Source organism: Equus przewalskii, chromosome 17 (assembly GCF_037783145.1).
Source record: "Equus przewalskii isolate Varuska chromosome 17, EquPr2, whole genome shotgun sequence".
Lineage (NCBI taxonomy): Eukaryota > Metazoa > Chordata > Mammalia > Perissodactyla > Equidae > Equus > Equus przewalskii.
In genome coordinates this window covers 24,031,323-24,044,768 of record NC_091847.1, presented here as the reverse complement: position 1 = coordinate 24,044,768, position 13,446 = coordinate 24,031,323, and the positions used below count along the sequence as shown (strand labels likewise).

Sequence of the window (13,446 nt, the reverse complement as noted above, 5' to 3'; positions counted from 1 at the left end):
AGAACTTGTCAATTTTGTTTACTGTTATTTACTTAGTTCTGATCACTGCGTGGAACATACGGGTACTCAATGAATATTTGTGGAAGGAAAGAAGGAAAGGAGAAGAAGGAATAAACTATTCTTTCTTAATTAAAATTATTAAAATTAGTGCTCCACTCTTAATTGTTTGAATTTCATGTTTGAAAACACGCTTTTACTTCTTACCTGCAAAAACACCTATGGTTTCTATACAATATTCAGCCTACAGTAAACACTCAGTAAGTCTTGTTGACTTGCTAATGAAATAGCTTTAAAATGTGCTAGTAACAATAGGATAATGATAATTTTTTATCAGCTGAATTAGCTTGGGAATAATAGAGGGAGATATTATACATGATATTCCATCTGGCTTCTTCTAACTTCCCCTAAACCTTGTTTCATTTCAGACATTTTCAAATTAAGATATTTTGATAAATTAATGAACGACCCCTACCCCCTTTTATCAGCAATTGGAAAATTAGGTATGAGATGGATTCTCCTTTTCAAATCTAGATTGAGCAAAGCATTGGATTTGCTCAGCAAGCTGCTGTCTCCCTTTACAACATAATGTCATGTTATAATTTCAATGATTTTCCTGAGATAGTGTGTTAAATTATTTACAAAACGTATTGTATACAAAATTACAAAAAAAAAAATCTCTTTTACCTCTTAGTTTACTTTTTTGAATTACTGACTTGGTTTATGAAGCCTATTTATTTTTCAGGAGCAATCCTCGAAAAAAATTGGGTCAGGTTATATGTTCCTCTTTTTCCCAACATTGAGAGTTATGATTTAAAATACAAGTGGACTGGGGCTGGCCCCGTGGCCGAGTGGTTAAGTTCGCGCGCTCCGCTGCAGGCGACCCAGTGTTTCGTTGGTTCGAATCCTGGGGCGCGGACATGGCACTGCTCATCAAAACCACGCTGAGGCAGCGTCCCACATACCACAACTAGAGGGACCCACAACAAAGAATATACAACTATGTACTGGGGGCTTTGGGGAGAAAAAATAAAATAAAATAAAATCTTTAAAAAAAAAAAATAAATAAATAAATAAATAAAATACAAGTGGACTAAAGCAGTAGAAGGCTTGTTCTTTGCTGTTACTATTGTTACACACAATATTGTTATGGATACACAGGAAGAATGCAATGTAATAAAGCCTATACAAAGGGCGCTTCCTTTCTTTGTACATGGAGAGGGTATCTGACAACAACAGAATGTAACCAGAGAGGGATGGTAGATGATAATGTAATGCCACATCAAGGAAATCTGATGACTCTACAATTGATAATAGAGTATATAAATGCCTTCATCTCTAGGTGGTTGGCTTGATACAATATTGGCTCACACAGTTTGAAAAACACACAGTTTCCTGGGGAATGTTCCTGTGGTTTGTAGTTTTAGGAAAACGAAATGCTAGTAATATAGTAAATGGGCATAAGTCTATAACATATGCTGACTGGTTCTAAAGGTCACATGGATATTTAAACCAATATATTTGTACAATCAAAAGAAAAACTATCAGTTTTGCTTTAGTTTTCTCATCTTTATAACAAATGAACCAGAGGATATTTTTGGCTTCAGTTAAATGTAAAAACTCCATTTAATGCATTAACTTTAAAATTTTTCTGGGAGTTTTATCATATTCTAGTGTTCCTATGACTGACAGGTGCTAGGAAAAAGTTATAAATTAAACCACATTTGTCTTAGGTTTTACTATTCCTCCTTTCTGTTATGTGAATGCTTAGGTTGGCCCATCTGTTTTCTTTCTCTGCAATTCTACTCTCCTGGACCAGAACCTGACTTTCCCTCCAAGTCAAGCCAAAGTCTCAGGGCTCTCAGAAGCTTGGAGTGTGGGAAACTAGAGAAGCGTGGAATGGGCTGGTCCCAGACAGTGGATGTGTGGAAAAAATCTCTAAGCTTTGGAAAGAAACAACAATATAAAAAATATCAAACCCAAAGGATACAATAGGAAGCTAGAACTTGACCCAAGAGGAGGGTTCTGGAAAGATGTTACTAGATGATATGAGAAAATAAAAGTTCCAGGGAGAAGGAACCTTTTATGTGAAGGCAGGGAGAGCCAGAGTCAATTGATTGAGGAGCTGCTTATAAATGTGATGAACTAGTTCACAGAATAACATCTTGGTCGCTCCCCAAATATTTACTCCAAAGCTTGCCAGTGAGGTCTTATTTTCAATGTGACAATTGACAGTAATTAGGTAAATTAATCTAAGTTAATTGATTATCCCTGATTTGTAATATAATGCCTGAGCCTAAGTAAAATTCATAAGTCTTAAGAGCACCTTTAAGAAATAACTCTAATAGGGAGAGGAGATTTCAGGCCCTGTGGCAGATGGGGGAAGAGATTAATGTTAGAGAGGAGACCTTTTCATTGCTATTAATTCACGCACTGCAGACAAATTCCTTTCTTCTCTACACTTAGTAAGATTGAACTGATTTCTGAAATATAGAATCAATCATTTAAGAGCTGTGAAGAACTTCAGAGGTAATCTAGTCCAACTATCCATTTGACATCAAAATAAGTAATTTCCAAATGGAAGAAAGTCTATAGTGTATGTTAAAAAAATTTAACTAAATATGCATACTTGATCTGACTATGGAGAAGGAGACATTCTAGACTATGAATATCATGATGAAGTGTTCATTACTTTGGAATGAGACACACAGTAAAAGCTAGGCATTTTTGAATTAAACATTAGGACTTGTCATTTGAAAAAATGTTTTCAAAATAGCTGTCAAAACATCTATATGTATCTAGTAAAACTTCCCATATATTTTTACATTGTTTTGAGATTAGAGTTCTAATAATGACTTGTCAAATCTGAAAATGGAGAGTGTTTTTTAAAATTCAACTTTCTTTTAACTGATTTAGACTGATTTTGATGTAGAAATGTGTGTTGAATGTGGGCACCCAGGACTGAAAGCAGGCTCACGGAGAACGTGTAGGAGTGAAAGTGATAGCCAAAGGTGTTTATCTTAGGACTCGTCGGCAATTTTACTCCTGATAAATTCACGCTCATTGGACCGTGCTTTCAGTGTCCTAACCATTCACTGAAGACAGGCACTTACGGCAGCATACAATTCAGCACAACTGGTGGGGCTCTACTGATTGGACTAAAGCAATAGCAGAATAAAAAGCACTAAATAATTTTATGCTCATCAGTGTAGAGGCACTGCCTTAAATGGTACCATAGGAGAGAGAATGTTCCTCTTCATTATGGAGCAACCAGAGTAGTGAGAGAAGAGAATCCATTAAATAACATATGTTTCACTGTTCACTGATTTGGGGGATGGGGGCAAGACTATTTAGGCAATGGAACTTTTAGTTGTGAGAAATACAAATCATAATCCCTGTATAATCCACGGAAGCACACCTCTAGATAGTGTTAGGGAACATTTTCATACCACTTGCTGTCTTCTTTGCTACAGTCCTTAAAAGAAAAAAAAAAAAGGCAGAGAAATAAAACAGAATATAACTTCCCATGGCTCCTAATTTGAACCCCTAACTCTGTTGTCATCTACTTATATATAGCTTAAAATTTTCTTTTGGAAGGTAGAGGAATCATCCATGGTTTTCTGCCAGGGCTGGTTCTGCTTGTGGGGAAAATAGGCAGGTGTCTGCATAGAGAGGAAAGAGTTCTCTGCTCAGAATATCATAGTCTTATTAGCCACTTGTAATGCTTGGAATTAAGTTATTAAAATATAATTGCCTCCCTTTTTTTTTTTTTTTAAAGAAGCGCACTATATTAAAATGTTAGTGTTCCTAGGAAGGGTAACATATTAAGTCTTAGTAACTTTGATAACTTCTGAGACTAGTGGATCAGATCTGTTTCAGTATAGCATCTGGCTAAGAGTGGTTTCCTGCAGAATGATATGTGACTATGTCTTGACATGTGAAAATTCACTATTCAGAGTTTTTGTTATTTTTTAGGAAGTCCAGAAGTCTAGTTCCTGCAAAATTTGTCATTTCATTAAAGCATAACTGTGACTGGCACTTGATGGCATGATGGCCTATGAGAAGCTCAGATCTGGGAGTGGGCTTAGCGGACCAGCACCAGCAGAGTAATTCGGATTTGTTGTTCTTTACTCAGTCACATATGCATGGAGGAAATTATGTACACTAAGTGGTAAGCGGCAGAGAAGTAGCTCAGTGCCTGGAATAGAGAATGTGTTTGGTTAATTTTTGTTGGATGTTCTCGCAATTTCCTCAACATTCAGGAAACAGAATAAGGCACTGGAATGTTGAGGATCAGTAAAAGGAAAGTCAAAAGGCTGGAAGAGATTCAAAGGACAATGGGGTATTTTGCCAGTTTTATCCTGTCTTTCAGGCCTCATACTGTCTTTATTGTAGTATTGACATCAAAGAGTGGTTTGGGGATCTCTCTATAATCTCCATAAATGTGCTGTCTCCACCAAGACCTTCCTCAGATAAAGATACAATCCTAGTGTGCTCACTATGCAAATATAGCTGAAGAACAAGTTACTGCATCTGCAGTGAGGCAGTATTGCCTAAGCCTCTATCCTATAGAAATACTACAACTTGGCAGGATGCCTTTGAAAACATGGCCTGGCCGTTAAACATATTTCCGTATTTTTTCGAGTATTCCTACCCTACATCTTCTCTGGCCCTTCATTCAGCTGGAAATCACATTCCATGACAGGAAAGAGCAATAATTTCTAGTGGAATTTCCATTACCCAAATTAAACAACGCTTTTTTTTCCTACCCCGACACTGTTAATGAGTACACCAGTGTTGAGGTATAAAACGCCTCATGAATATTCTATGTGTGCCTTTTGTTTGTTTTTTTGTTGTTGTTGTTGTTAGAGGACATCACTTGCACAGTCTAGCACCTTTCTCGACACCTTAAATCTTTTTCCAGCAACAAAGTTGCAAGATTGATAACAGAAAACATATCCGTGGTGTCTTATTTATCATGACACCTTTGATTTACCCATAGTCTAAGAAAATATCAGACATAGAAAAAAATGCATGTCTTCTGTTTTCTTTACTACTTAACATTTTAACTGCAGCCTAGCTGAAGACTTCTTTGTTTGGGCATGAAGAATTACGTCGCCACATTTATGGGCTCTAGATTGACAATCAATAAACGTTTTCACAAATGGCATAACATATAGGTACAAATTTATATCATGCTATTTAATTTTTTGTAGACTCGCTATTGAACTATTAATGAAATCCCCAATTTGGAATGTGTGATGGATCGTATCATGCTCTACAATTAGCTCCCTTTGTTTTAAAATTGGGCAAATATAATGAAAAAACAAAAAGAAATGAGGTGCATTTAAATTCATGGAAATTACAGGTGGTCTTATTTTAAGATGAGGCAAGGATATACATATGTATGTACCTTTTCTATTGTTTTGTTTGGGAAAAGTAGACATATACAACTATTGAAATCCTCAGGAAAAAACAGCTTACAACCCGAGAAAAAGAAGAATATTTTATCCTTTCTAATAAGAAAAAAATTTTTTCAGAGAGGCTTCAAGGCATCCCCTGTATCAACTGAAAGCAACAAGGTAATAATAGCTGTCAGAGAATACCTCTTGGGCACTCCTCCCCTAGAGTTCATACTTGCCCCTGATTTTGATGACTAATATTCTGCATATTCCTCCTAGTCAAGCTGCTCAGAGTCATTTTAGTCCTGAGAAGAGAACATTCGTTCTATTGATTGCATTTTTAAATGTGTGTGAACATTTCTTCTTAGCACCAGGACTCACACAGCCTCCATCTGTGCTTTCCGTGAAAGATAATCCTTGCCAAATTATTAGATAAGTTATATCTTAACAGTCTTTAGAAGTTTGGCACAACATACTGTCAAAATACAAAGAATATATCCAGTAAAGTAGCTAGAAGTTTGTATATAATCACCACTGAGTCCTTAGAACTAATCTGTCTTTTTAATAGCAAAGTAGAAAATTGCGATCTTAAATATAGGTTGTATATTTACATCCTTTGGCAGCCCTGTCAGAAAACAATGAAATAGATTAAATGACCTTTCCCCTCCCCACCTCTAGATAATGAATTTTCATATATCTACCACTTTCCTCTTTATTCTTGTTTCATATTTCGCTGAGAAAATAGAAGCAATCAAAAGAGAACTTTCTCACCCTGAACTCTATTAAATCTACCAATCTATCTAAATCTAGAACTAATCATTCCACCTCCCACTTATTTGAATCAAAGAACAAACTGACTTTGCTCTATCTAAGGCCAATCCCTGTAATTGTGCATCAATCTCATCTTCTTTTACCTGTTCAAGATTTAGACTCGTATAATTGTCTTCTTTATTCTTTGAATCATTGATATTTTCTTTTCTCCTGGATCATTCCCATCAGCATACAAGCATGTTGTAAAGATGATATGAAACAATTTCCTTTAAATCTAAATTTGTCTCCAGCTACCACTCCATTTTTCTTTTCTCATTATAGGAAAATGCACAGAATGTGTTCTCTCTTTCTCCACTGCCTCCCCTTCTCTCTTGAACCCACTTCAATGGGTCTTACATTCTTATTACTTATTTACACCTCTACTGTCAAGGTTACCAGTGACCTCCAGTTCTTTAATTACTCAGTTGTCTGTCCTTAACACACAACTGATCCTTGTGTCCTCCTTGAATACTTTCCTTTTTAAAGTGACACATTCTTGGAGTTTTCCTCTTACCTTACTGGGCATTTTTTCACAGTTTATTTTGCTGCATTATCTACTTTTTCCAGTATTTTTGTCGTGACTCATTGTTCAGGCCTGTGGACATATTCTCTTCCTTTATTGATTTCTTAAGTCTCTCATGCCATATCATGACTTTAAAAACACACCCTCTTGCATGGTTTTATAAAGCATCTAGAAATTGAGTTTTTATCACTAGCCTTGACCTCTCTGCTGAACACTGGACTTGCTTAGATATTGAGATCCAGCACAATATTTCCACTTGGCAATTTAATAGAAATATCAAACTCTGTGTGTCCCAAACTCTTGGTTCTCTCCCCTAACAATGCTCTTTCTCCAATGTGGCCCATCTTGGTAAATGTCACCCCCATTCATTCAATTGTTCAAGCCAAAACGTTGGAGTCATCCTTGACTACATTCATTCTCTCAAACGCTTTGTTTCAAACTTTTAAATATATTCTGAATTGGACTGCTCTCTCTAAGGAACAGCCTGCATCCCCATTACTACCAGTGCTTTACCTGTCTTCATAGAATTTATCACTGCCAAACAATATTAAATAGTATTTGTTCACTTGCTTATTGTCTGTTTCCTCCAGTAAAATGTCAGCCCTATGGAAACAAGAATATTTTTTAGTGTTGATAACTGCTATATCCCTAGCATCTAGAGCAGTGCCTGGCAGAAGCTAGCTATGCTCAATAAATATTTGTTAAATGAATAAATAATTGTGCAAATACTGAGACAGTATTTTCTTTTTAGGAGACAAATTAAATGTGTTTTCTTTTTAAAGGACCCATACTTTCAAACAGGAACTATTCTATGGACAGAAGTTATTTAGAGAGAGTTTTTTAAATAAGCCAATATATATTACATTTTAAACTCAGTCATTACCAATTTGTAACTTAGAGGGACACGTGTGAATTGAGAAAAATGTATTTCTATACCTAAAGCAGTTCCTGCTTCCCACAATTAGAAAGGTGAGCAGGAGATTCAAAAGTAGCCGTTGGGCCACCTCTCGGTAACCAATGTAAATTGACCATCCCTGGACTATCTACTGGTTGTAATATTCATTCAGTAACCTAAAATTTGAATGAATTATATTTTAAGATTTTGAGATTTACTAATGTAACCATTCAATGGTTATTAATTAAATTTCTTTCATTTTCCTAGTTAAAAATCACAGTGCAATATTTATTTCATTTTACTTTTTGAAATACATTATCATTCTTAAATTTAAAAATTCAGTGAAATATCTTTAAAAACACTGAAAATCCATATTCAAACATTCCTCAATGTGCCATTCATTTATTGAGCATTTAACCATGTGCCAAATAAGACCTTCTAGATAATAAGGAAGATAATTCCTTGATCTGGTGGACCAGCTCTTTAAGAAACAGAAAAATTGTGAAAGCTACTAATTTATGAAATGCGAAGCTTTCTTTTTTTTCTTTTTTGGTGTGTGGCATGATATTATTGACTTTAATTTTTTTGTAAGATAATTCTTATTCCTGAGAAACAACATTTTTCATTGCTTTGCAATCATCATATTTCAAATTGAAATGTCCTCTAAATGAAGGTTCCAGTATTTCGCTAGTAAGGTCTAAATAACAAAAAGGTAAAATTGTTTTAAGGTCTAGGGTTAATTCAAGTTGATCTGTACTTTACCTGAGTGAGTTTTTACAATGCCAAGACAAGTTTACAAAACGTGACATTGGACTAATGTGCCAACACTAAACTCATCATCTTCTCTTAAAACTGACTCTACTTTCTTTCCTATTTCTTTTAATAACACCATGATTCTCCCCATCACCCAAATCTAAAATTTCCACATAATCCTTGATTCCATATTCCTAATTGTCTCTGTTAAGCAATTGCTACAACTTAGAAGTTCTACTTGATTACACCAACCTATCTCTACTTAAGAACTCAACACTGCCTGTTTTAGGTTATTACCTATTTTCTGAGAAATTAAAATAGAATTTCTATGTTTAGTAATCCAGATATCCAATGCCTGTGTCCACATGGTTTTTATAATTTGGGGTTACCTTCTTTATACGGATCTTCCTTGACTTAATGATGGGGTTACATCCCGATGTAAATTGAAAATATCTAAGTTGTTGAAAGCGCATTTCATATACTCAACCTACCAAACATCATAGCTTAGCCTAGTCTATCTTAAATATGCCCAGAACACTGTTATTAGCCTACAGTTGGGCAAAATCATCTCACACAAAACCTATTTTATAATAAAGTGTTGAATATCTCATGTAATTTATTGAATACTGTACTGAAAGGGAAAAACAGAATTGTTGTGTGAGTACAGAATGGTTGTAAGTGTATCAGTTGTTTACCTTCGTGATGGCGTGGCTGACCAGGAGCTGCGACTCACTGCCACTGCCCAGCGTCACGAGAGCATCATACTGCATATCACTAGCACAGGAAAAGATCAAAATTCAAAATCTGAAGTATGGTTTCTACTGAACGTGTATCACTTTCGCACCATCGTAAAGTCGAATCAGCGTAAGTTGGGGACCATCTGTAATTAAAAATAAGATTAATACCTTTCTTTATTTACACGTGTATAACCTAGTATGTTCCTGAACCTCTGAGGATTCTCTGGGGCTTAAATTGCTCCTAATGACCTCTGCTTCCAACAGGAATGTTGGCACACATGGCCATTCTTTCTGTACTGCATCAATCAAAGCAGAAACAAAGATACTTTCTCCTTTCACCTAACTCCTTTCCAACCTCACTCCAGAATACTAGCATCAAGGCAGTCTATAAATAAGACTTACGTATTACCTTCCCATCTGGTATTAATTATACTGCACCACTTTAAAAATAAAAGCAAAAATAATTTAAAAATTTAAATGAGAAATTTATCTATCCCACTATCCTCTACTCACCCTTACGGTATTCTATGTATCATTTCCAACTTGATCTTAAAGCACAACTTTGATCATGTTATACTCTCTTCCTAAAATTTAGTGCAACTGGCTTCCCATTGCACTCCAAATTAAAAATAAGTTTATCATCTTGACAGTCAATGACCTGAAATTCAGTGCAATCTTTCCTCGACCTACTTTCTCAGCTACCACAAGCTCTATGATTTTGAATCCAGTTCTTTTCACTTAGTAGCTTTGATCTTAAATTGCTTAAATTCTACATGACTTAATTTTCTTATCTACAAAATGTAGATAATATTACACCTGATTCATAGAGATATTATGAGTGTACAATAAACTAATAACTGCGAAGCGTGTATTACAGTGTCTGGATCCTAAAATGCTCTGACAGGGCATTGGCTATTGTTATTATTGTTATGGAGCATTTTCACCACTATTACATGCTGTACCTTCCAGAAAACTGAAAAACCAAGGTCAAAATCTTTCCAACATAATCCAGTCTTTCTTATATCTGTGCATTTGCTCCACCTGACTTTTTTTTCATCTGTGCATGTCCAATGCCTGTTCTTCCATTAAGGCAAGGCTGAGATCAAATGCCATCACCATGAGGAACTCTGACGTTACTAAACAGATATGTCTTAGTCTGTTTGGGCTGCTACAACAAAATACCACAGACTTGGTGGCTTATAAACAAAATAAATTTAATTCTTACAATTCTAGAGCCTGGAAGTTTGAGATCAGAGTGCCAACATGGTCGAGTGAGGGCTCTCTTCTGGGTCACAGACATATCGTATTCTCACATGGCAGAAGGAGCTAGGGATCTTTCTGGAGCCTGTTTTATAAGGCACTAATCCCATTCAGGATCCCTTGTGACTTAAGCACATCCTAACCCCCACATACACCCCCACCTTCCTAATACCATCACCTTTGGGGGTTAGGATTTCAACATATGAATTTGGAGAACACAAATATTCAAACCATAGCAAGATAGATCTAATCATTCTTTAAAACTCAATGCCATTATGAAAGGTACCAAACCTGACTTAAAAAATATAGACCTTTGTATATATACCTTATCTTTTCTACTAGATTATCTTTCTTTCTTTTTTTTTTTTTTTAAAGATTTTATTATTTCCTTTTTCTCCCCAAAGCCCCCCGGTACACAGTTGTATATTCTTCGTTGTGGGTTCTTCTAGTTGTGGTATGTGGGACGCTGCCTCAGCGTGGTCTGATGAGCAGTGCCATGTCCGCGCCCAGGATTTGAACCAACGAAACACTGAGCCGCCTGCAGCGGAGCGCGCGAACTTAACCACTCGGCCACGGGGCCAGCCCCCTAGATGATCTTTCTTGAAGGCAGACTGTCTTACTGATATCCTTCAAATCCCAGTTGAATGCCTTAGATCTATAAATACTGAGAAGTAAAATAAAAAATACAATAAAGAAAGCATTTTCGTCCAAACAATAGTTCAGCATAAATACACTGTGGCAATAAAAAGTAGTGCTAAGATAAATTATAATATAGTTGTAGCAATATACATTTTCTTGCTTAGCCAAATACTGTTTTTAATGCATTTTAATGTTTCCACATTTGATTGATATTTTATTTTTTCCTTTATAAAATGTGATAAAATGGTTTTTTTGACATATGGCACAGTACATTTGTATTCTAAACATCATTCAGTTCAGTAAAGAGTTTTTTCCATTAAAAAAACAGTTGAGGAGGCTAGCCCCGTGGCCTAGTGGTTGAATTCAGTGTGCTCCACTTCAGGGGCCTGAGTTGGGTTCCTGGGTGCAGACCTATACAGCTTGTCAGTGGCCATGCTGTGGTGGCAATCCACATACAAAATAGAGGAAGATTGGCACGGATGTTAATACAGGGAGAATCTTCCTCAGCAAAAAAAAAAGTGAGTAAAATGGAGAAACAAGTTGGGCCATATATGTTTTGGAAATGAAAAATTATTTCAACCCTATATCTTTTTTGTACTTATTTGAGATTAACTTCAGCCACATTTTTAGTTTGGTTTGGTTGACTTTGATTAATAATTTCTTATATTATTTGAATAATGCTCTTTCTCTCTTTTTTAAACTAATTTCCTCCTAATATTCATGTTCATCTTCTTCTGTTGTTTGTATAATTTTAAGAGTATTTTCTAAATTTTTACTCTCTACACAGATTGCTCTTCATTTTGTTTCATATAGCAGAAGTTCACTTCCGATGGGGCTTTGCATGCTTTTGATTGCAGTTGTTAGCATTTCATTTCTAACTTCATCCCATTTTTTTTTTTTATTTTTAAAGACTTTATATATGATAAATTAAAAGTAAAACTTTAAGAATTCCTCTTTTAGTTAACTTCATATGGGTTAAAAATCAGTTCTTTGGGCTGTGTAAATACGATTGTCTCTTTTCTCACACTTTTAGTCTTACTCTGACTCTTTATATACATTACATGCAGGTCATTATTTAAACTTTTATCTAGTTGAACCTGGGATTCTCTTTTTTTTCATCTTTGACTCAACAAACACTGAGGTGCACCCACTGAACTTCATTCAGGGGAGATAATTGCTCACAATATAAGATTAATTAAGGGAAACCAGAACACAGTATAACTAGATGATATGCATTTATATGTGCATATGTACAGATTTATTACATACATAAATGTTTATTAGGTTTATGTTTATTTGTATCTGATTCCATAATTCCAATCACTTAAATGGAAACTAGCTAAATTAATATTCTTAGAATTGAATGGAAGAATGGGAAGCTTAAATGAAACCTTAAAAGTAGGTTTTATTCACTCTGAAAACATTTATTTAGCATCAAGTATATGTCAAAATCATATTATAAGTATGTAAATACAATTTTAGTATATTCTTGACTATGAGAGAATAAGGATATGGTTTGCAAGGATATGGCTATAGTAGTTTGAAATTTAAGTAGATATTTTTATGAATCTAGTCAAATGAGCTTTTCCACGTTTCCAAGTTTCTTTTTTTAATTTAGTTTTCTAATCAGTCTTCAAAAATTGTGGCACTGTTTAATATAGCATATATGATAGGGAAAAAAATCACTTTCTTATCATACAGAGGCTGACTATACATGTCAATAACTGTTTGGGAGAGAAAATACTGTTTGCTATACTGTTGACATATGGGGAGGGGTGAAGAGGATGAGGACAATTTTCCTTCTCTAGCCTGAATCAATTGACAGCCTGTTGGAGAGGGTAATTCAGCCTGAGTCTTGATTCTCTAAGTTAGAATAGTGACTGAGCACTTTCTTGTGTTTCAAGCTCTTCTATTGTGGAAAGTGAATATTTATTACTTTTCACTAAATGTTGATGTAGGTATTCCTTTGAAGTCATCTAATATGCTTTGCAGCTGTTCTTTTGGGAGAACTGTCCACTGACTCTAAGGATGGCATCTGATAAGAGCATCGCATTTATTCTGGTCAGTCTTTTATCCTCATTACACAATCTAAAGGTGCTCTTCATTGGCAGGTGGAATTGAGGTAATGATGCACATTAGAGCTCAGATGCAGTGCAGGTAGAGACAGATTACCTTCGCCAGGCATATGCCAGCTTTCATCATGAAGTAGGAAAAAAATTATATCCTTGGTCCCTGATGATTTTTGTGGATTCTTGTGTTTCAATTGCTGCTCCCTACTCCTACACTAGGCTTTATGCTTATTTATCTACAGAGGGAAACCACAGTTAATAATTAGCAGAGACACATGAATATTACTTCAATAAAGCTCATCACAAGTAACATTTTAAGTGTCTTTCCTCCAGTACGTCATTTGACTTTTTAAAGTCACCA

At 35.4% G+C, this 13,446-nt stretch overlaps 1 protein-coding gene across 3 annotated transcripts in view; it reads left to right on the top strand.

Annotated features, from left to right (window-relative positions):
- The window catches only part of LRP1B (LDL receptor related protein 1B), a 1,824,802-nt gene that overhangs the window by 835,210 nt on the left and 976,146 nt on the right, over nt 1-13,446 (top strand). The window lies entirely within an intron of this gene.